The sequence below is a fragment of the Silurus aristotelis genome (genome assembly GCF_946808225.1).
Source record: "Silurus aristotelis genome assembly, chromosome: 11".
Classification (NCBI taxonomy): domain Eukaryota; kingdom Metazoa; phylum Chordata; class Actinopteri; order Siluriformes; family Siluridae; genus Silurus; species Silurus aristotelis.
In genome coordinates, this window is record NC_139584.1 from 9798505 (window position 1) to 9823408 (window position 24904).

Sequence of the window (24904 nt, forward strand, 5' to 3'; positions counted from 1 at the left end):
CGTTTAATGTTCACAGGAATGACTTCTGTAGGCTGGGAACCACCATGACCGGGATCATCACTGACAGAGTACAGAGGTACAGCCATCTTTGAAACTTTTACTATAACTGTACATAACTGTACTGTGCATTAAGTCTTCTGTAGATATCTGCAGGTTTTACACCTTATGCATAAACATGATTACAAGACTATTGTACTTGTTATAGATGCCAGGAGCACGGAATGACCGCACCACACGTTCAGGGTTCCTGTATTCATCCTGAGCTGTGTATGGGAATGGTTTAATGCTTGTTTGAACTTTTTTCTGGTTTTCTGGTTTCCTCCCACTGTCCAAAACATGAAGAAAATCATTAAATTGATACAATGTAATATACTGTGTATATATATATATATATATATATATATATATATATATATATATATATATATATATATATATATATATATATATATATATATATATATATATATATATATATGCCTTAGTTCAGGGGTCTCCAATCTTTTCCAGAAAGGGCCAGTGTGGGTGCAGGTTTTCATTCCAACCAATCAATGGTCACACATGATAGTCATTGAAAATGAAGATCATTAGATTTGAACAGGAGGAATTTGGTGTGGACTTGCTTAGTTGGAATAAAAACCTGCACCCACACTGGCCCTTTCTGGACAAGATTGGAGACCCCTGCCTTAGTTAATTTGTGGAAAAGGTGTTCTGGTAGCATGGTATAAACAGGACAAAAACTCCTTTAACTGTTAAACAGTGAAGATGACATTATTTCAGAATTGTTCAATTGTTTATAAATTGCTTTCTAATTTTGATCGCCAGTGTATATATGCCTGTGGCATGTGACCACTATGCGTTACTGTTTGTATAGTGTACTTTGGGTGGTAGACTGCCTTAATTGAAATCAATGTTATAAATATTATTTGAAATTATGCCCAAATCTTCTACCATATTATTCTTAATTCATATCAATTCTGCTTCATGGTTTGCAGTGATTGTATGTGTGTTTGGCAGAATTTGTAAGAAAAGGCTTCTAACTATCCACTCTAACCCATAGCCCAGACATGCAAAGAATACAAGAGAAATTTTGTCAGATGCAAGAAGTGAGCATTAGTTGCTAGATGCTAGATGCTTTTGCAGATCCTTTGATGGTCTCTTTGCAGCCTTCCTGGAAATGTGTTTAAATTAGTGAGCCCCTTTAGATCATGCGTTGAACATGCTGTGTAACACCTTCTCTGTTGACTCTTGCATCATGCAGCTCATTTGAAAAACAAGATACATTTTAGAAATGACCAAAAATGTAAAAAAAAAAAAGAATTACATGGCACACTGTACTGCGGTTAGGAAGAAGGTCTATCCAGAAAACGATGCAAACATTTCTGAGAACCTTTTTACAAGGTAGGTTAATTACATTTATTTATCATTGTAGTCTTGGAACATTAAAGCGGGGAGAGAGAGAGTAAAATTATGTAACCTTTTACATATCTTTATTGCTGTTGAACAGTTATACTGAGCAGACGTGTATATGTGTGTTTTTAGTTCTGTTATGTGTGACAATGAAGAGCATGGCTGAAAGTGTTTATACTGGAACAGAAGGAGGCAGTGTGGAAATCTCCTGTAAATACTGTGATGGATATCAATATTTACCCATGTACTTCTGTCGTGATCCATGCACTTCTTCTGATGTATTTATTAAATGTGAGAAGGCTGATGTGATCTTCTCAAAGGGAAGGTACAGTGCAGTAAACAGTGTTTCTGCATGTCGCTTCTCAGTTACCATCAAACACCTCACATTACAGGACTCTGGAGTTTATTACTGTGGAGTGGATAAATGGGGGTTTGATGAGTTGATTAATATAAATCTTACTGTCAGCAAAGGTAAACATGACTTATCTCCAACTTCTGAAAATCTCAACTAATCTGTGTGAATGTACTGTAGAACTTAGTCACAAATGTTTAATTGCCTCAAATTTTATAGTTTGAGTTCTGTCAGGGTTGAGAAGCAAACCAGGTTGGCTTGCCTGAGAGTTGGCAACTTTAGCAATTTGCTAAAGGTGTGTGAACACAACTGCAGAGACACACTTTCCGAAATAGTCCAACACAAGAGCAGAGGAAAAGTAAATCCTCAACACGACAGGAAAAAGTCTTCAAAAATAGCAAAAAGAACCCCACCCAAAACAGGGCTTTTTTTTTTTTTACCCAGTGCTACTCAAGATAGGACTGCAGACACAGAAAAACAAAACGTGAGAAACGGACACCATAACACCAAGGATCAAGCAAAGAACTGCCGAGAAAGCGAGTACTTACACAAAGCGAGAACTTAAAAACATACTAGAGTGATTACACACAGGTGGGAATAACAGGAAACTAATAAGGGACACAATGAAGACATTTGGAAGGGGGGGGGCTCTGAAATTTTTTACATGGATTTCAATGTAAAAAAAAATTTAAAAAATGGGCAGACGAGGCCCACAAATCCTGACAGAATTTAAGCACTTATATATATATATATATATATATATATATATATATATATATATATATATATATATATATATATATATACATATATATATATATATATATATATATATATATATATATATATATATATATATATATATATAAATAACTCATAAATATAGGATTTTTTAAAACTCTATTGCAGCTTTATGTGTACTTTTGACTCTTTCTGATTCTTACACACAGCAGATCCTTCTGTGTCACCAGAAACCAGGGAGAATCAAAGCCCTAATGTTACACAGCTTCCCCATGAAACAACAAAGATACCAAGTTCTGCAGGTACAGAAAATAATTGCCTTTTCAGCATGTTTCAATTAAGAAAACTCTTTATACCTTCTTCCTATTAAACACTTAGAAGCATCAAGTCAGATTACTATACAGATTTGGTTATTTTACCTACTATTTCAAGAAGTCAAGTTTTTATTGTCATTTCAACCATATATAGCTGATGCAGTACAGAACCCTGGTGCTACATAGACAACATAAAGCTACATAACAGGAAACACAAAGCTAAGGACTAGTAAGTGTCCTCGCCACATAAAGTGCATCGTGTGCAACCTGGTGCAAACAGTGCAAGCCAGAGAGTGCAAAGACAACACAAGTCAGTGCAAGACAACACAAGAAAAATACACAAAACACAAAATAGCTCCACCAGTAAACCTGCTGTATATTAGTTTTAGTTCCTGATGGCTTGAGGCAAGAAACTGTTTCACAGCCTGGATGGGACGGCCCGAATGCTTCGGAATTGCTTCCCTGATGGCAAGAGGGTGAAGAGTGTGTGTGAGGGGTGTGTGGGGTCGTCCACAATGCTGTTGGCTTTGCGGATGCAGCGTGTCGTGTAAATGTTCATGATAGAGGGGAGAGAGATTCCGATGATCTTCTCAGCTGTCCTCACTATCCTCTGTAGGGTCTTGTGATCAGAGACAGCGCAGTTCCAGTGCAGCTGCTCAGTATGCTCTCAATGGTCCCTTTGTAGAACGTGGTCAGGATGGGGGGAGGGAGATGGGCTTTCCTCAGCCTTCTCAGGAAGTAGAGATGCTGCTGGGTTTTCTTGGTGATGGAGCTGGTGTTAAGTGACCAAGTGAAGTTCTCTATCAGATGAACACCAAGGAATTTGGTGCTCTTGATGATCTCCACAGAGGATCCATTGATGATCAGTGGAAAATGGTCGCTCGGTGCAACAAACATCTCTTTCGTTTTATCAACGCTCAGAGACAGGTTGCTGGCTACACTCCAGGCTGTTTTGCACCTCCTCTCTGTATGCTGACTCATCATTCTTGCTGATGAGATCCACCACGGTCGTGTTATCAGCGAAATTGAAGATGTGATTCGAGCTGTGCATTGCTACACAGTCGTGCAAACTGCATGGGGTCCAATGAGGGTGGAAGCTGTATCTTGATGTGCTTCATGATGAGCCTCTCGAAGCACTTCATCACTTCATTGAGGCAGGAGACAGTAGACAGTCTTTAGTACGGGAACGATGGTCGCCATCTTGAGGCACGTAGGAACAACACCGCTGCTCAGGGAGATGTTGAAGATGTCGATAAAGACATCCGCTAGCTGTTTTATTCTAGTTTTATTTAGGTCATTGTCTCAGAAAAATGAAATATGCATGAATTTCTTGTAAAAACCTTTGCAATGTGGGTATGTTTTCTTTTAGATAATTCAACGTCAAATGAAAACACATCATCCACACCTCAAACTCAACATGATTTAAACCCACATGGTAAACAATTGTTTTACAGTTCTGTGCTGCAATATTCAATATTTCAAATGACCTTCTGATTATTTAATTGTTTAATTTAATGTTTTATTTAAATTATTTTTTTCATATAGCTATTTAATATTTCAATAATTATGTTTCTAATAGAACAGTTGCTTCTTGCTGTTTGTGGAGGGGTGCTGGGCATGAAGATCTGCTGTGTTCTTCTTATTCTCTACAGAAAAAAAATCAGTACACACATCACTTGTAATTAAAAAGGTTTTGTTATTTTGTGCTTAAAGTATTGTTTGTTTGTTTTTTTTTTTTAACATATTCCTATCATAGTTTTTTACTTTACCTGATATTCAGCTTTAAAACCACCTGCTCCAGAAAACCAAATTCTATATTCACCACCCAAACAGGTCTGTCAAGTCCTGAACCTTTATAAAAGGAACAAGAATCTGTTAAGCTGAATAGGGTCAATGCTCTTTAGTAAAGAAACATCAGGAAGTTGTTTTACATTGCACAAAGCAATTTTAAATAAAACATTGTAAAAGCAAACAAGAAAGATGTTTACGATTGAAAATTGTGTGGGGCCCTAGGTTTAGCTACGTATGAATGAGTATGTGAAGTCATGTGTGATGCCCTATGATCTATGTAACACATTTGCTCATATTTGCACAAGCACTGAAACAGTGTTCAGTGCAAATATCTCTCACATTATTTTTTCACATATTGTTGGTACAGTAAACTTAACTTTCTTTTCGGCTTCTCCCGTTAGGGGTCGCCACAGCGGATCATCCGCACGTTTGATTTGGCACATGTTTTACGCTGGATGCCCTTCCTAACGCAACCCTCCCCAATCCGGGCTTGGGACCGACACTAAGAGTGGCTGGGGATGGTTCCCTGACCGGGAATCGAACCCGGGTCGCAGCAGTGGGAGCGCTGCATCTTAACCACTAGACCACCAGGGGACCTTATATTGTTGGTACAGTACTGCAAATAAATGCCATTTTGATGTCACTCTTTTTTATCAAGGAGGACCTTTCCTATGTGTATTATGAGGTGTTGGAGGTGTGAAGTTTATCCAGCTAGAAGAGATTCTTTAGCAACCTACAGCACCATTCACATGCCTGCTCCAGCAGCAGATAATGACTACCGCTCATGTTCTCTTTTAATGCCTCACCACAAACAGCAGTAAATATGTGTGCGGTGAGGGGCTAGTTTTTTTTAGCTGATTAATGCCTTTACACTTATATTTTCATCAGAGATTCTTGACATACTATATGATATAGAAATATTAGCAAAATAATGTTAACATGCCACATGCAATGATAACATAAAGACTTTTAAACTCCTAGGGGTTCACTTCTTATCAGATTTATTTTGGAATCAACATATTATGTGCATGTTGAAAAACATGCAACCTACGTTTTAACTTTATAATCATGGTACAGGGGTGCCTACAGACAATCTGGCAAAGTGTCTAATAAAGTCTTTAGGTATTCAATGCATGTATTAGGGACATCAGTTTAAGGCAGGCCAAGACTATCTTCCTTGTACCGGTGTTTCTGTTAGGGTCAAGTTGCCAGCCTCTGTAACAAGGGACACATCTTGCTGTTGTCTGCTCTACAGATTGTTAAAAATGTGTGATAGTAGTGAAAGACCACAAGTTCACATTATTAAATACCTGTGATAAATAAATGAAGGGAGAATGGTAACAATGCTGTGTTGATCTTGACTACAAGACCTTGTTTGTGGTGTTTACCTATTTAAAGCAGATGTTCCATGATTGCATTTACAGAAATTGATAGTAAATTTGTACATTTACATTGAAAAACAAAACAAAAGGCAAAAATATTATATTTTACTATGAGTTTAAAAGAATAATGGCAGTACATTAATTTGCTTGCAAAAAATTTGGAATATTATTTCTGTATAAGCAAGCAACCACAGTTTAGACTTTTAAAATTTTAATTATTATTAATTGTATTATTACATTTATGTTAATGAAATATTAAAGTGTGACAAACATGCCAAAAAAATAAACAATCAGCAAACACTTTTTCACACCACTGTAACAGAAATTAAATGAAGTTTAAAATAATTCTTGCATGATAATGTTGTTTAAAACAACCATAGTTAATGCAATTTCAGTAGAATTTCTATTCTGCACATTCATCAATCACATGCACACAGCACACTTACTGCATGGTTATTGAGGCCAGACACCCTACATGCACTGTGCATTCCTTTTGGAATAACACAGATCATTTCTTGATTCCTGCACGTCAAAAAAATGTCCTTCCTTGTGCCATTTGTTAGCTATTGTGCAACACAATTATACCACTGTAAAAACAAATACACTGACTGAGCAGACATTTATGTGGATATAATTAAAAAAAACTGTCTAAAAAGACCATACCCCACATGATGGTGCAACTACCACAGGGACAAAATTATTTCAAATAAGTTTTGACATCACTTGGGAAATATATTTTATCTTTGGTATTAAATTTAAACTAGCAAATAGCAAAATGTGTTTATACAGTTGCTAGCCAGCCAGTTTATCAGATATGCTAAATGTTAGCTGGCACTATTTCATTGAAATTTACGAAAGTAGCTAACTCAAGCTCTGATGCTCTTTCTTCGACCTTCTGCTAGCCAGTTTTCTGTTGTTATACAGAATAAAGTACTGTATTTAGCACAATAGTATATAATAGTATTAATCAAAGAATCCTAAATCACAGGTATCAAAGGTTCTAAAAATATTAAGCAGCACAACTGTTTTAAAATTGATGAGAAATCAGCATATTAGAATGATTCCTGAAAGATTATGTGATACTGAAGACTGGTGGAATAGCTTCATAAAATGTAGCTTTGCATAACAGAAATAAATAATATTTTAACATATATTAAAACAGAAAAACATTGTAATAATAATATCTCACAATAGTACTGTTTTGTTCTGTATTTTCTAAACAAATATGATCAAATTGCTGATGATGATTCAAATGCTGGCTTGATGACTATAAGAGGCATCTTTAAAAAAAAATGTAAATAATAATGTGTCCGAACTTTTCCAGTATTGTATATACTAGGCTACAGTTTGTTATATAGTTATATAGTTTGTTATATAATATATATAGTTTGTAACGCTTTGTGAACGCAATTTGCAAATAAATTCTTTACAAAAAACGACAATGTGATTTTTGTGATTATTTTTTCTCATTTTGTCTCTCATAGTTGAAGTGTACCTATGAGGGTCCCTGGTAGTCTAGTGGTTAGAATGCGGCGCTCTCACCGCTGCGGCCCGGGTTCGATCCCCGATCAGGGAACCAACCCCAGCCATTAGGGTTGCACAAGCCTTAGTGCCAGTTCCAAGCCCGGATAAATGGGGAGGGTTGCGTTAGGAAGGGCATCCAGCATAAAAACATGTGCCAAATCAAACCTGCGGATGATCTGCTGTGGCGACCCCTAATAGGAGAAGCCGAAAGAAAGTTGAAGTGTACCTATGATGAAAAGTACAGGCCTTTCTCATCTTTTTAAATGGGAGAACTTGCACAACTGGTGGCTGACTAAATACTTTTTGCCCCACTGTATATGTAAAAAATATTAAAGAGGCGAAATTAAAACCTTCAGCGTAGCACGTTTATTCACAACGTCCTTTCTTTACTCAGATAAAATAATTAAATAAACTCCACTAAAAAATACATTTTAATTAGTAAACATTTGTTTTTACTGATACTATGTGATTTTTCTCTTTAATGAATTTACTGACATTTCTAAAATTCCTTTTTTACTATGCATTATCAAAAATGCGACAAAGCAAAATCTGTAAATAACTTCCAAAATTTTTGTCACATGGAGTTTTTTCCGAAATGTCAGCAGCAGAAGCAAACAATATGCTGGTACATACTTTTATCTTAGCACAACCTTCCTCAAATTTGGACAATTTCCCAAAATTAGCAGCCAAATTCCACATGCATGGCCACAATAGTACAGTACTTCGCTTCCATCAGGTTTGTGTAGTTTCCACTACGGCCTTGGTACGTATCAAATATGTATAGCTCTTACATCATTAGGAGATATGTGTAATCAATAACAAACACAGTAACAACTTATGAACAAATTCATAACTCATTTGTAAGGTGAGGAGCATCTGTATTATGCCCAAAATCCTATACCATAGTCTGTTCAGCCCATATCAATTCTGCTGCATTGTTTGGGGCGAATTTATGTGTGTTTTGGCAAAATTCTGTGAGAAAAGGCTTTTATCTATCCACCCTAACCTATAGCCCAGACATGCAAAGGATACAAGAGAAATGTTGTCAGAAACAAGTAGTAAGCATTGCTTGCTAGGTGTTTTTGCAGATCCTTTAACGGTTCTGGCTCTTTGCAGAAATTTGTGTCCAATAGTCAGGTCTCCTGCTTTGAGAATGTTGATGGAGCAGTATAGAGAAGGTCAGAAAGAGTTGCAATGTGTGTTTGTGGATTTAGAGAAAGTGTACGACAGGGTGCAGAGAGAGGAGTTGTGGTATTGTATGAGGAAGTCAGGTGTGTCAGAGAAGAATGTGAGGGTGGTGCAGGACATGTATGAGGACAGTGTGACAGCAACTGAGCCCTTTCCTGTTTGCAGTTGTGATGGACAGGTTGACGGACAAGGTCAGACAGGAGTCTCTATGGACTATGATGTTTGCGGATAATATTGTGATTTGTGGTGAGAGTAGGGAGCAGGTTGAGAAGAGCCTGGAGAGGTGGAGGTACGTGCTGGAAAGAAGAGGAATGAAAGTCAAAGTAAAAGACAGGAGGTGGAGCTGGATGTAGCAGAGCTAAAGATGTTGAGGTTTTCATTGGGAGTAACGAGGATGGACAGGATTAGAAACGAGTTTATTAGAGGGACAGCGCATGTAGGACGTGTTGGAGACAAGGTGAGGGAGGTGAGATTGAGATAGTTTGGACATGTGCAGAGGAGGGACATGGGGTATATCATTAGGAGAATGCTGAGGATGGAGCCACCAGGAAGGAGGAAAAGAGGAAGACCAAGGAGGAGGTTTATGGATGTGGTGAGGGAAGACATGCGGGTAGTTGGTTTGAGAGAGGCAGATGTAGAGGACGGGGGGGTATGGAGACGGATGATCCGCTGTGGCGACCCCTAATAGTAGAAGCCGAAAGAAGAAGAAGAAGAAGACGAAGACGAAGAAGAAGTATGTGTTCTCTATCAGCTACACATTGGTGTCTCATATAATCATGTAATTAAGTTATTATTGCAGTGGCTTATGTTACTGTAGAGTTATTTGTTAGTTTGTTAGCTAAAATACATGCAGCTAGTCTTATGTATAAAGAACCACTGCAAAACACGAAGAAGACACACTGTGGGCGTGTCTCCGTTTTTTTTAGGTCTGTGCGGCAGTAATAGTGAGTCGAGGCAAGCAGATTCCCCAGACACTTCTCCGTGTCCAGGGATCGGGCTGTCAAGGCCCCCGCCTTCGACTGCTGCCCAATTCTCTCAGCACCGGTCCCTTACGGTCCCTCCTGCAGGTGGTGAGCCCACGGGAAGGCGGCCCCACGTCGCTCCGACGTCACGGTCCTTGATTTATTTTTCTCGTAAGGGTCCCCTGGAGCATAGAGAGTTAAAGGCCTTGCTCAAGGGCCCAAGAGTGGCAGCTTGGCGATACCGGGGCTTGAACCCCTGACCTTCCGATCGGTAACCCAGCGCCTTAACCGCTGGAGCCACCACTTCCCCGCTTTAGTTGAGTATAAAGACAAAAACTTTTTAGTCAAATGTAAGCTGTGTCATTCTGGTTCAAAGGTCGTATCTACTGCGATAGCAACACCTCCAGAAACTCCATGCCTCGACAAAGCTAGACAGTTGATAGTTTTCATACTTAAGCTGTGAAAGGAACATTTTTAAGAGCTCAACACAACAGCTTTTATGATGCAGTAGCCACTCTAATTTTTGATTCTGAATATATTATTCAGCTTGTTTTGTTATTTATTTCAGAAATCTCTGTGATATATTCAGTTTGTGCTGGTCTGACTTAAATAAAATAGTTTAAAAATTACTTTGTGTTTAAGTCAGATTTGTGTTTGTATAGAACAACGCATAAAAGAGCATTATTGGAAACATTGAAAAACGTTCTTTAAAAAAGTAACTAAAAAGTTACTTTTAACAGTAACGCATTACTTTTTGGTGTAAATAATCAACAAGTTACTTTTTGAATGAAGTAACGAGTAACTGTAACTAGTTACAATTTTTTGTAACTAGCACAACACTGCTCACAAATCTTTCAAACTATTGTGAAACTTGTCTTTAGAGAATCCAGTTTTATTATCAGAGATGTCAAAAGTACACACATCCTTCACTTAAGTAGAAGTACAGATACTCATGTTTTAAAAGGCTGGTAAAAGTTGAAGTTCTGACTATACATTTTTAGTCGAGTTAAAGTAAAAATTTTTTAATAAAATCTTGTAAAGGTTTTAAAGTAATTATGGTGTTTTAAATTACGTAAATTATCAGGACACCAAATGGAACCTTTGCTCTCTTTGTCAGCCCCAGAGGGTTTATTGTGTGCATTATGGCGGATTTTGTTGTTTAAAACTTGGTGCAGAAGTAAAACAAATCTTTACTGGTTAAAAAAATATTTTAAGTGAAGTTTATTTATTTTTTAATATCTAAGTAAAGAAAGGAGGTCGTGAATAAAATGTATTGTTTTGAAGGGTTTAATTTCGCCTCTTTTATATTTATTTAGTTATATTTTAAATAAAAATGGTCAAACAGGAACATTAATCTTGCGTTTATAAAATTTGTGCCTTTAAAGTGAATTTGTGTAAAGACTGTACTGACATGTTATTGTGACAGCACATCAATATATTAATATTAATATATTAATACAAAACAAATTTTAAATTTTGTTACCTAATGAATGTATGCAGGCTAAACATACACCATATAGAACACAATCAGAGAAAAGAATGATGATGATCAGGAATGTCTCTGTTCTCAGTCATGTTGCCTTCTGCTTTGCTCATTTTTAACTTCGTAAACCAGCCTACGTCTGTGGTGTGTGAGAGCCAGGAAATGAAAAAAAGAAACACCGGTGGTAGATCGAAAAAGCCACACAATAACAGGAAATAGGTTGATGGGCTGGAAATGGTGCACAGTGAGAAGAAAAAAATATTGACATTTCACCAAATAGATTGAAATTAAAGTAATGGGCCTGTTTAGAAAATGTAAGAAGTAGAAAGTAGATATGTGTACATAATTTAATGAGTGAAACTAAAAAGTTGTCCGAAAAATAAATAGTGAATTATGTACTGATACCAGAAAAATCTACTTAAGTACAGTAACAAAGTATTTGTACTTCATTACTTCCCACCTCTGATAATTTAATATGTAATATTTACAAATAAATTGAAAAGTAAAATGAAGATGAATAAATGTATTGATTAATGTTACAGTTTATTGAACATCACAGCAAAGATATTATACTTACACTAGAACCTGTTGCATATATTGCACACTATACTGTACAACACACTATATTTAGCATACTACATACTAAAAAAAAAAAATCCATGAAAAGTAATGTGACTGAAATGAAGAAAATATTCTAATCTAATCTCCTGATGTATAGACTGAGTTTAAACATCATTTAAGAAAAAAAAAAAAAAAACCTTTCTTTGAAATATGTCATTGATTTATGTTGTAGCTCACTCTGGTACCACAGAGGTCTAGTTCTACAGTGGAAACATTTTCTACTTTCTACTACTTTTTACAATGCTACACCACTTTGTCATATCATTAAACATTCCAATTAATCTCTGTGTAATGTTTTTCTTTACACTGTATTTCATCTCATGTTCAGCAAGTGGTATGCCTTTCTCCACTTTCTGCACAATCAGAGCGCGTTTTTTTATCTCTTCCAACTCAGCAATGCGCTTTAAGTAGCCTTCTTTGGCCGTCAGCTTCTCAGACTCAATCAGTAATTCAATGTAATCTGGTGTGGACAAGGGATCTGGGCGAAGAGCAATTTCCTTCAGACGTGACAGGCTTTTGGCAAGTTTATCATTTAACTGCATGACTTGTTCTTGAACATCATTATATTCATCCTCCAGCTGCTGAATGATTTTCTCTATTGTCATATTTTTACCCAAAGCCTCTTCATATTGCTTTTTCAGATTTGCGTATGTCCTTTTCTCTCTTATATTTTCTGTTTCAAATCTGTATGGCATGTTGTGATGCACATTCCAGATGCAGTGACCAGGACACACTGTACATTTGCCATCTTTCATTGCTGAACAAAAGTATTTATCGCTATCTTTTGGAATGCCACATGGATAATGGCAGGTGAAGTTGCAGCCATGGCAATTTGTCACAAACTTTCCCTTTTTAAGGTCAATCTTCTTACTCTTTTCTACTTCAACCATATATTCAAAATTTTCATTTTCTTTTATGACATTCTGGTTTTGTTCGAGTGCTGATGAAGTCATTCTTATTTCCTCAAGTTTTGACAGACCCATTTGGATGAGTGGCTGCACTCCGTCTACAACTGTCTCCAGCTGTTTGCGTTCGGAAAGAACTTCTTTTGTGAGATGAAGACTTTTGGTCTCCATTGTCTCCAGGTGATTAAAAAAATGTTTCATGCTTCCTTTTCCCATTTTCCAGAACATTAAATCAAAATTGTCTTCATCATCTACCACTTTAGTCTGAGCAAAAAGTGCAGAATTGTTAAATTTGAAATGAAGCAATGTTCCATCTTCCTTCTTTACACACGGTATATCAGCAGCTTCAATGGCCTCTAGTACAGGAGGTTTCTGGCCATCAACAAAGGTGATCATAATGGTGATATTGTTTGCAATGTCCTTTCCAAAGATTGAAAGAATAGCTTCAAATATGTATTTCTGGGTTTGGGTTAGTCGAGCTAATGCTGACTGTACAACAAAACAAACAGCATCAAGAGCAACAACACCATCTTTATCAGAGAAAAACTTTCTGATTTTCTCAGTGATCTCCTTGTCTTGTGCAATTCCCCTTGTGTCTCGAAACCCTGGTGTGTCTATGATTGTGACTGAATAAGGAACCTGGAAGCCGTTTTGATGATGAATCTGATATGCTGTGACCTCTGAAGTCTGGCTCTCAGCTTGTGTTTTATTGGTTTGCTCATCTATCAGTTTAAATCTGCATGTATCAATCCACTCTACTCCCATTATATAGTTGATCATGCCGTTAATTAGAATGCTTTTTCCAGAGCCAGTAGCACCCAGGAGCATTATTGTTTTGTTTGAACAAGGTAAATAAGTATTTCCAAAGTCCTTTTTACAAAGATCATCTTTTCCTGTGTCCTTCAGATTCAGTTGGTAAAGTGAAGGATTGCCAGTACGTATTTTAGTGTAGTTGTTATCATTTTTTATTTTGTCTTCCATATTGTTGCTCATTGTGCTTTGGTGGTTATCTGATAAATAAAAAAAAAAAAAAAAAAAATTTAAAACTGAAAAAAAAGGTTTAAAGTAAAAAATTGTTTTGCCAAAAGTATTGGGTCACCTGGTCATAAGTATGGTATGTGATTTTAGAGCATTGCATTCCACATTTAGTCCAAATTTGTCTTATAATTCTCTCCACTCTTCTGGGGAGCTGTTTCACTAGATTTTGCAGTGTGCTTATGGATATTTGTTCATCAGCCACAAGGGTGTTACAAAAGGCAGGTAGTGATGTAGGTGAGGAGGCCTGGGGTGCATTCATCCCAAAGGTGTTCAGTAGGGATGAGATCAAAGCTCTATAGCAGGGCACACAAGATCTTTCTCTCCAAATCATGTAAACCATATCTTCAAGGAGCTCAATTTGTGCACAGGGGCCGTGCTGGAACAGGTTTAACTTCAGGTGAATGCAGAATTTTATTATAGACATCCTGTACAATTGAGTGCCTCCAGCTTTGTGGTAACAGTTTGGAAAAGAAACACATATAGCAGGAAAGGTCAGGTGACCCAATACTTTTGGCAATATAGTGTATATGGCATGTCTGCAATGCCAGTCCATGCAAAGCAGCTATTTCTATATATATATATATATATATATATATATATATATATATATATATATATATATATATATATATATATATATATATATATAAATTACAAATTATATATAACTGTATATAACAGCATGCCTTAACTTATCCAAAAACTAGCTGATGGTGAAAAAAATAAGAAAATTAGACCACTTTTACAAATATTGCACATTTGCTTACATTAACATAGTAAATATATATGTTGCAAAATCTTTTATGCTTAAGTCAAGATGTTGTAAATTATCTTTTTTTGTTTAAGAATGTTCAAACCTCTTAAACTACTCTGTGTTTAAATTCAATCTATAATGAATCTATAATGTTTTACAATAAATACATTAAAATGTGTCTATTGAACTTTTAGATTTGAGAAGTCAATAATGCTGTGTTATAACTGACATTTACAAATAATTTGAACATTTTATTATCATTATCATATTTATTATTGTTTTCATTTCTGAATTCCACTATTTAGTTAACAAGCCAAAGGTTTGTTTTTTGTTGAAGCTGTGCCCTCATATATGCTGGGAAAAAAAAGGTTTTAGTCTGTTTTTAAATATGTTTAAGGTATGTTTACCTGGTTGTTTGGTAATTCCGATTTTCCCAGTTTAATTTAGATCTTTGGGTTCTGTACATGGTGATTTTTTCATGCTTGAACAAACATTCTCCTGTTCCACTGGATTCTTTTTACTGTCCAAAACATGCAGATGGGCATAATTAATAACAATAAAACATTAAAAACATTAATTATATTAAAAGGAAAATTATTAAAGCCTTTATACTTTATTATTTAATAGATACAAAGCACTGAAACTCAAAACTCTTTCTGTAAATAAAAAAAAAAACTCCTTGCAAATTATTCACAATAATTATACACTTAGGAATAATTATAAGCCTCAGATTATACTGTAAGTGCCTATAAACTCCTATATGCGATTAAATAAACTTGTGATTTGGCTTGCAACTGCACCACTGTCAGAGCTTCTGCACAGCATTATCCCTATTGAAGTAAAACTCTGAAATTAACAGTGCTGTCGCAGAAACATACAAGTAAACATATACATAGTGATGTGGCATATACATAAACATGATTACAAGACTATTGTACTTGTTATAGATGCCAGGAGCACGGAATGGCTGCACCACACGTTCAGGGTTCTTGGTTTCATCCTGAGCTTGGGTTACTGTGTGTGGAAATGGTTTAATGTTTGTTTGATCTTTCTTCTGGTTTTCAGGTTTCCTATATAAATAAACACACACACACACACACACACACACACACACACACACACACACACACACACACACACACACACACACACACACAAGGGGTGTTCAAGTAAAATCGGGACTTTTAAGTTTATAAAATAAAACATGAACATTCAAGGAGTGGAAACTGCATTTCGACATATTCCCCTGCTATATCTATACACTTATCCAAGCATTTAACTAATGCTTGGAAATATTTAGCATAGGAAGATTTGTCAGGATCCTTGAACCATCAGTGCAGAAATACTGACCTCCAAGGAACTCGTTGATTATTCAGAAACGGGCTTTCAATGCGTTTATTGTTGACAGGAATGACTGCTGTAGGCTGGGAACCACCATGATTGGGATCATCACTGACAGAAGTACAGCCACCTTTGAAACTTCTGCACCATTCAGATATCTTACTTTGGCTGAGCGTCTCATAACCGTACTGTGCATTAAGTCTTCTGTAGATATCTGCAGGTTTTATGCCTTCGTTCACCACAAAATTTATCACCACACGCTGTTCCATGCACGCATGAACACTGTTATCTGCCATCTTGATTTATGGTCTCCGGACTGGCCTGCAACATTAAATAAGCATCTATTTTTATACCTGTAAAATTAAAAGTCCTGATTTGACTTGACTATATATACACACACACACACACACACGATAGATAGATAGATAGATAGATAGATAGATAGATAGATAGATAGATAGATAGATAGATAGATAGATAGATAGATAGATAGATAGATAGAGAAACAAGAGAGAAACAGTTTAAAAAAAAATAAAAAATTTCTATTTATTTAATTTTATTTAATAGATATAATTTGTGCCAATTTAATTGTTTCCTTAATTTTATTAATGTAATTAAAAATGTTTATATATTTATATATTATTTAAAACCTGTTTGCCACAGACTTTGGGACTCACAGCTAAAAATGCCCTTCCTAAATTTAAATGTTAACAGTTCCTGATAGAAGTGGGCTGCATACAAAATTTAAACATCTTTTTAAAAAAAGTCCATTTACTGTTCATTATTTAAAGTTGATATTGATCAAAAAGTCAATTAGTTATAAAAAGTTATAGATGATGAAGTACCATGAAAATAGTTTTTTTCCTGAATTGAAATTTTTATTTCTTCATATATAAATACATGAAATAAATCCTGGAGCAATCCAGAAATGTAATGGGTTAAAAGACACATGCCACATGAGTTTATATTTGAAATTAAGATATATATATGAATGAATTAAGATATCATGAAAAATGAGATTCCTACAAACATTGATCTGAAACTGTGTCTGGCTGCCCCTTTTGCTGAAAATTACAGCATCAGACCAAGCAGAATGGGAAATGCAGCAGAGCACGAGATGCTTTTTTCTTTTTTTTTTTTTGACTAGCCCATTCGTAAAGCAAAATATATAATTTGGTGTAAAATCTCAGCCCTGGAACATTAGCCTGCAAACTGCAACAAAATTTTTGTTCATGTTTATGTGAAATATAACAAAAAGGTGAATTTAGAAACACTTACCTGGCAGAGTATCCACAATTCAAGATAGTAGTTTTGGCCAGTGGAGGCTGTTTATATGAACTCTATAAAGTCCCTCACTTTTTGGAAAGTACCAGAGATTGTGCTTAAGTTAGTTTCACTTATACAGGAAGCACAAACGAATATGGATTTGTTTATGAACTTTATTTTTTTACAAGGAAATGATTCAACAAAAATGTATAATATTTTGACATACTGTATATTAAAATGAACATTATGCAGAGCAACAACGCTAACACGCGTCATTTACATTGGTGTAAATCTTGGACAGCTTAACATTGCTGTAGTAGAGTCTATGGAGGACCTTGAACTGAATCAAGCCTAAACGAGTGTAGGAGGTCGTCCCATTCACCCTGAATAATGCATTTTTTCAAGTTTCCTGAGATATGTCCACTCCTAAATCTCTTGTCCATTCCGCATGGATTTTGTTCAAATCTATATTTTTTATTGACATTAAAGTGTTATAAACATAAGAAATTACTCCCTTCAAGTGTATTGAAATATTTAAAACCGCATCCATTCCTGCACAAGAAGGAACCGAGGGATATGTGGGACAGTGGCTTTGGATTAGATGACGAACTTGAAAATATCTAAACAAGTGTGATCCTGGCAGACCGTATTTTGAAGAGAGAGTTGAGAATGAGGCAAAAACATTATATATAAAAAAAATCACTAAATCTGACAAGACCCGACTGTTGCCACTAACTGAAAACTGAGTCCAGTTGACCCAGAAGGAATAGGTGGTTCTTGCATATAGGGCCGGCTATGTAGAAGTCTCTAAAACCAAAACACTGTCTGAATTAAAACCAGATCCTGAGGGTATTTGCTACAACTGGGCATTGCGTGTATGATGAAATACAAAGGGGCATTTTGGATAAAGCTAAAGCAGGGAGGGATGAAGAGGTACAAGAACACGCTTCTGAAATGTACCACACATCATTGGGGTTCTGAAGCCAATAGAGTAATTTTGAAATATTTGCAGCCCAATAATAGTATCTGAAATTAGGTAGTGCTAATCCCCCTTGAATTTTTTTGTCTTTGGAGAAATTCCTTCCGAATCCTAGGTGTTTTCCACCCTATATAAATGACGAGATTAGGCTAAGTTCTGAAAAAAGGATTTGAGTAAAAAGACACATTGAAACAAGTATGAGCCTCGGTAAGACGTTTATTTTTACACAATTAATTCTTCCTGCAAGGGATTGAAACAGCAGGTTCCATTGTTTGAGATCAAGTTTTAACTTGTCAATTAAAGAAGCAAAGTTTTCTTTGTAAAGATTAGGAAAACCCTGTGAGATAATTATCCCTAAGTATTTAAAACCTGATACAGACAACTGAAACGGTATATCATTCCCTGAAATTTGGAGGCCCCTACTGTTTACGGGAAAACAAATACTTTTTGAGAAATTTGATCTATAAACCTGAGAATTCTCCAAATAGATTCAAAATCTTAACTACTTGTGGAATACCTACAATTGGGTCCGAAAGGTACAACAACATATCATCAGCATACAAAGACACCTTATGTTCTATGTTTCTACTGCTAATGCTGGCAAAATGTTTTGAGCATCTTAACACAATGGATAGGGGTTCGATGGCTAATGTAAAAAGTAAAGGGCTAAGAGGGCACCCTTGTCTTGTACCCCTTGATAGAGGAAAATACTTTGAATGTACCCCATTTGTAATTATACAATTATACATGTAACCAGTGAGAAAAAATATGTTCCAAAGCCGAATCTTTCCAGCACAGAGAATAAATACTTCCACTCAACCCTGTCAAACGCTTTTCGGCATCTAGCGAAATAACAACCTGAGGTACAGGGTCCTGAGCAAGTTTAGATGAGTTGATTACCCCCAGCAGTCTCCAAATATTACTAAAAGAATGGCGACCTCTGACAAAACCCGTTTGGTCACTTGAAATTAAATTCCCTATTACTGTATCTAAACGTAAGGCAAAGATCTTAGTATCAGCGTTAAGGAATGATATTGGCCTGTAAGAATTACATTTTAGGGGATCTTTGCCAAGGTTTTAACAATAGAATTATGTTTGCCTCGTTCAAAGTTTTCGGCAAGCTTCCCCTTACAAAAGAGTCATCAAACATATCAAGGAGAATAGGGGCTAATTTAGTTGCAAATTTTTAGTAAAAATCTATTGATTAGCCATCTGGGCCAGGGTTTTTTTTTGTTCTGCATTGATGTAATAGCATTTAGAATTTCCTCCATTTGTACTTTTTCCTCCAAATAGGTTTTCTGCACTGATTCAAGAGTGGGTAGATCTATACTGTCCAAAAATTCCAGCATTCCAGAGTTTAATGTAGGGCTTTCAGAAGCATATAAATCTAAAAAGTAGTTCCTAAAGGTTGTATTAATTTCAATGGGATTAACAAATAAATCATCACCGTTTTGAATTTGAGGTATAATTTGAGAGGCAGCTTTAGATTTTAATTGGTAGGCTAAAAGTCGACCTGCCTTTTTCCCATGTTCATATATATACTAGCACGTAATAAGCACCATTCAGTTTTATTTGTTAAGAGCAGGTTATAATGAACATGAAGGCTCAACCTTTCCTTATAAAGTTCTGGTGAAGGGGACACAGAATAGAGGCAATCCAGTCTTCTAATAGAGTTAATTAAATTGTCCAATTTTTGTTTAGGGTAGAAGTATATGAGATTATTTCTCCCCTTATGACTACTTTAAGTGTTTCCCACAAAGTAGATGCTGATATAGATTCTGATCTGTTATGCAGTAAGAAGTTATCTATAGCCGTAGTTACGAATGTACAGAATTCAGGGTCTGATAACAATTGATGTATTCAGTCTCCACAGAGGCTGTTCATTGTACCTCAGATTGCAAATGAGATCTAATTGCACAGGAGCATGATCTGATTCCACAATAGGTAAATAATCGATTTGTTTAACAGAAGGAAAGAGAGATTTATCTATAAAGAAGTAATCGATTCTTGAATAGGAGCGGTGTAATTGCGAGAAATAGGAGTATGCTTTACTGCGTGGGAACGTCCCCGCTGCTCTCTCTCACATCGTCAAAACCGGAAGTCCGAGATTCTTGACATACAAGGTGATATAGACATATTAGCAAAATAATGTTTAAGCCACATGCAATGATATACATAAAGACTTTTAAACTCCTAGGGGTTCACTTCTTATCAGATTTATCTTGTAATTAACATGTCATGTGCATGTTGAAAAACATGCAACCTAAGTTTTAACTTTCTAATCATGGTGCAGGGGTGCCTACAGACAATCTGGCAAAGTGTCTAATGAAAGAGTCTTTCGGTATTCAATGTATTAGGGACATCAGTTTAAGGCAGGCCAGGACTGTCTTCTTGTACCGGAGTTTCTGTTAGGGTCAAGTTGCCAGCCTATGTAACATTGCACATATCTTGCTGTTGTCTGCTCTACAGATTGTTAAAAGTGTGTGTGATAGTAGTTAAAGGCCACAAGTTCACATTATTATATTAAAATACCTGTGAAAAATAAGTGAAGGGAGAATTGTAACATTGCTGTGTTTACAGTGTTTTTTACTATGAGTTTCAAAGAATGATGGCAGTACATTAATTTGCTTGCAAAGAATTAAGAATATTATTTCTGTATAAGCAAGCAACCACAGGTTTTGTTATAAAATTCTAATTATTATTACTTGTATTATTACATTTATGTTAATAGAAGACACAGTAGACTGATCACAACATATAATGACCACATATTTATTGCAACCTTAAACAATAGATGACCATTTTCAGAGAAACTTGTCCCAACAAACAAAAAGTAAAATGTGTCAGTCAGAACACAGTTGTATTGGTTGTTCCTGTAGTACTTCTTGTAGTGTTAACATCACTGATTCTCCACTGATGACTACAACACTCCTGTAGTCTTCTTCTTCTTTCATCTGATCCCATTAGTGGTCACCACAGCAGATCCTCCGTCTCCACACTACTATGTCCTCTACATCTGCCTCTTTCAAACCAACTACCTGCATGTCTCCCCTTACCACATCCATAAACCTCCTCCTTGGCTTTCATCTTTTCTTCCTTCCTGGCGGCTCCATCCTCAGCATTCTTCTACCGATATACTCCAGCACATGTTCAAACCATCTCAATCGCGCCTCCCTCACCTTGTCTCCAAGACGTCTTACATGCGCTAAATAAACTAATTTCTAATCCTGTCCATCCTCGTCACTCCCAATGAAAATCTCAGCATCTTCAGCTCTGCTACCTCCAGCTCCACCTCCTGTCTTTTACTCAATGCCACTGTCTCTAAACCATACAACATCGCAGGTCTCACCACAGTCCTATAAAGTTTCCCTTTCACTCTTGCAGATACACTTCTATCACAAATCACTCTTGCCACTCTTGTCACAAATCACTCTTGCCACTCTTCTCCACCCACTCCCCCCTGCCTGCACACTTCTCTAACACACTCTCCATTACTTTGCACTGTTGACCCCCAAGTATCTGAACTCCTCCACCATGTATATTTTTACCTGTTCAATGCACTGGCCAATAACACCTGTTAAAAGCAGGCAAAGTCTGTCTTCCTTGTTCCCAGGTTTCTCTTGAGGTTAATTTGTCAGCATATATAACGGTACATATATTGGTGTAGTCTGTTCAGTCCATACTCTTTTCTAGTGTGTTGACATGTGAGCTAAGTGCTCACAGTCGTCTACCTCGGGAACCGACTTATTGTGCTCCGTTTCCAGGCAAGCCGAGATATAGTGGGGGCAGGGATGAACACACAGCCAGAAAGTGTGCTTTGATTTTTTGTTTGCCTTCATATTTTTTTGACAAACAATGACATGAAATACACAAAAATCGCTTCATGAACAAACAGAAGCTGGTTACACCTTCAATAAAAGTGAGTAAGCCCTGCCCACAATTCACACCTCAAGTGAGACTGAAACTACCGTTGATTAATTACCTGATAGAAGTAATAAGCACAGACCAACATTTTGGAATCAATTGAGTTAAGTAGATAACTGAGTTAAGTAGATATATTTTCTGCTAAGACCTGATATGCGAAGACCTCATAAAGACCAAATGAATTAAATTTTGTCTTGATAAATGCAACCATATAATTCAAAGAAAGTTTTTCAAGCATTCTAAAACAGTTGAAGATTACATTTATAACTGAATTTCTAGTTTTATTAATGTAATACCTAGATTTTTTAGAAAGATGGCAGTATATTCCTTTCTGAATAAAGATACAGAAAAATCAAGCTAAAAATATATTTTTTTCCCCTCACACTGTTTTGAGCTTGGAAAGAAGGTTGGTGATGTGCAAAAACACTGCCAATATTTAATTACATTTATATTTAAATATTTTATTAATGCTGATTAACATCAAAGCCATGTAATCACAGAATATGTTTAATCATACATATTTTTAGGAGTTGTCTAATATTTAACATTTTATTTGTCTGATTAAATACAGAAAATATATATATAAACATCTTTAGAATATTTTATAGTATAGTTTTTATGTTTGTTTAACAATTATACTTTGAGTAAAAATGTTTCTGATATGTGTGACAATGCAGAGCAAAGCTGAATGTGCTTTTACTGGAACATAAGGAAGCAGTGTGGAAATCTCCTGTGAATATTCTGATACATATCATTATTCAAAATTGCTTGTCATTTTTTATTAACACAGTTTATTATTAACATCTTTTGTGAACATCAGCATTTTTATTTTAAAACAATTCTAAATAAAATGCCTGATGGTTAAATAATATATCAAATAAAAAGAGCAGGCAAAAAATGATTTCATTGCCTGTGTAATCTTTCTTACATCATTAAAAACTAAATACTGTTTGAATCAATATATTTATGTTTAGGTCTAAATATGAAAATACCATTTTAATGTTCATGTAAAACTGGCTGAAACAACAAAGAGTTTAGTCAGAGTGTTGATGTATCAAAAGTTTCCCGTTTCTCCTTCCTGTGGTGACCACATCACTGCTTCTGACTCCTTCTCACTGTAAAAACCCTGAACTGATCTTTCACAGCTTCACTGCTGACTCTTACATCATGCAGCTTACTTCAAACACTATTTGAAGTTACCATTTTAGAGGTTGAGGTTTTAGAGGTAAATTACCAAAAAGGTTATTTATATATATATATATATATATATATATATATATATATATATATATATATATATATATATATATATATATATATATATATATATATATATATATATATATAGGTTATATAGTACACTTTACTGGGTTTAGAAAGAAGACTGGTGATGCAGAAAACAATGCAAACATTTCTAAGGACTCTGTCCTTTTTTCAAGGTAAGTGGATTACATTGACTTTTCCATAACTCTGTTGCGTTGGAAAAATATGGAATTATAAAACTTGTAATAATATGGACTGCTTACGAGTATACAGTTGTTTTACTTGTTACATTTAAAATAAAAAAACTGATTTTCTTTTTTGGGCCGATACATATACTGTTTTTGTCTGATCAGCCCATAAAACTCTTATCAGCCTTATCATCTTATTTTCTGCTCGATTATTTGATAGGTTTTGCGGTTTTGGCGGTGTAATGTATTTGTCAAAAAAGTCGGCATATTTATTTTTATTTTTCCCAGCCAGACCGGCCCATTAAACTTTTAATCAGCAGCCCATTGGTTCTTTTCTTAATTGACATTGGGCTGAACCAATCATATCTTTAAACAGCCCCCCTTCTGGGCTTTGTTCGAGCGTGCATTGTATCTGTCAAAATAGTAAGAGAGAGATGTAGAAGAAACGCAGGGGAGGCGCAGGGAAATTGTGCGAAAAAATGTAAATCTTAAAAAAATGTATCAAAATAACAGGTGTTTACTGCCACAGCAGGACCTTTACCAGTTGCCGTGGATGCCATAGTGGTTGCGGTGGCAGCACCGGCACGCACATTGAGGAGAATAAAGAGAGGGAGAGAGTTGAGGGAGAAGTGAGTGTAGAGATTGGGTATGCAGAACTGGGATACCCTTTTATAAAACTGAGGCAAAACCACAAAATAATGGTGATAGCACTGTAATAATTTAATTGCACGATTAATTTAGTAGTAGCCACGCTATAACGTCTCAGTGTTGCCATAAGGTGGTCAGAACGACTAGACTACACAGATCTTTTTCAGTTTTTGATGTTTCCCTATTGAGCTAAAAGTTAAAAAAAAATTCAGTGTCTCTGATACATTTCTTTACTATTTAACATTATTTTGTTAATCAACATTAACAGTGAGTCAGCAGGCAGTGTTTTTTGTTTTGTTTATTGTGGGTTAATGAGTGAATTGTGTATTTTTAGGACCTAACAATACTGCTTATGGACAATATTCAGAAATGAAATTTAGACACTGACAAGACTCTATACATAGTGTTGTTATGCCAGGGCAGCGTTGTGTGCATCTTTTATCAGAGAATAATAATACTGCACCTGACTGCATTATGTTAACAAAAATTCACCCCATATTGTCTCTCCTCATGTCTTTTTGAGCCAGGTTGAAATAGCATCGCCAGATGAGGAGGAAAGTGTCAGCGAGAGAGAGAGAAAGACATAAATTACTTTGTCCATCCTACACCTTCTGTCCTACACCTAGATTTATTGTATTTATATATTGCTTTTTTTTTAGAAGTTTTAAATTTGTCAGCTCTTACTCTTTCCTACCTATTATTATATTGCTTTAGTGCTTTATGGAATAAAAGTTGGTATACATATTCAAGAGTGTGCAAAGATGGGTAGTATTTGTGATTGTATGTAGTGGGCTGTTTTATTTTGGCCCAGTCCAGCCCTTCCTATTTAA

The 24904-nt window shown here is 35.8% G+C and overlaps 3 long non-coding RNA genes across 4 annotated transcripts in view; 1 reads left to right on the plus strand and 2 right to left on the minus strand.

The window, feature by feature from the left end:
* Positions 1–17180, minus strand: LOC310733951. The gene is made up of 4 exons (XR_014535913.1): positions 17085–17180; positions 15816–16127; positions 197–325; positions 1–60 (listed from the first exon to the last, which is right to left on the minus strand). It is a non-coding gene; the product is annotated as an uncharacterized lncRNA (long non-coding RNA).
* Positions 4172–24904, plus strand: part of LOC310733955 — a 24538-nt gene continuing 3805 nt past the window's right edge. For both annotated transcript variants that reach the window (XR_014535919.1, XR_014535920.1), the window contains exons 1-2: positions 4172–4252; positions 4397–4495. This is a non-coding gene — a long non-coding RNA (uncharacterized lncRNA). The remainder of the gene's footprint in view (positions 4253–4396; positions 4496–24904) is intronic.
* LOC310733958 lies at positions 11659–15537 on the minus strand. The gene is made up of 3 exons (XR_014535925.1): positions 15404–15537; positions 14873–14985; positions 11659–13683 (listed from the first exon to the last, which is right to left on the minus strand). It is a non-coding gene; the product is annotated as an uncharacterized lncRNA (long non-coding RNA).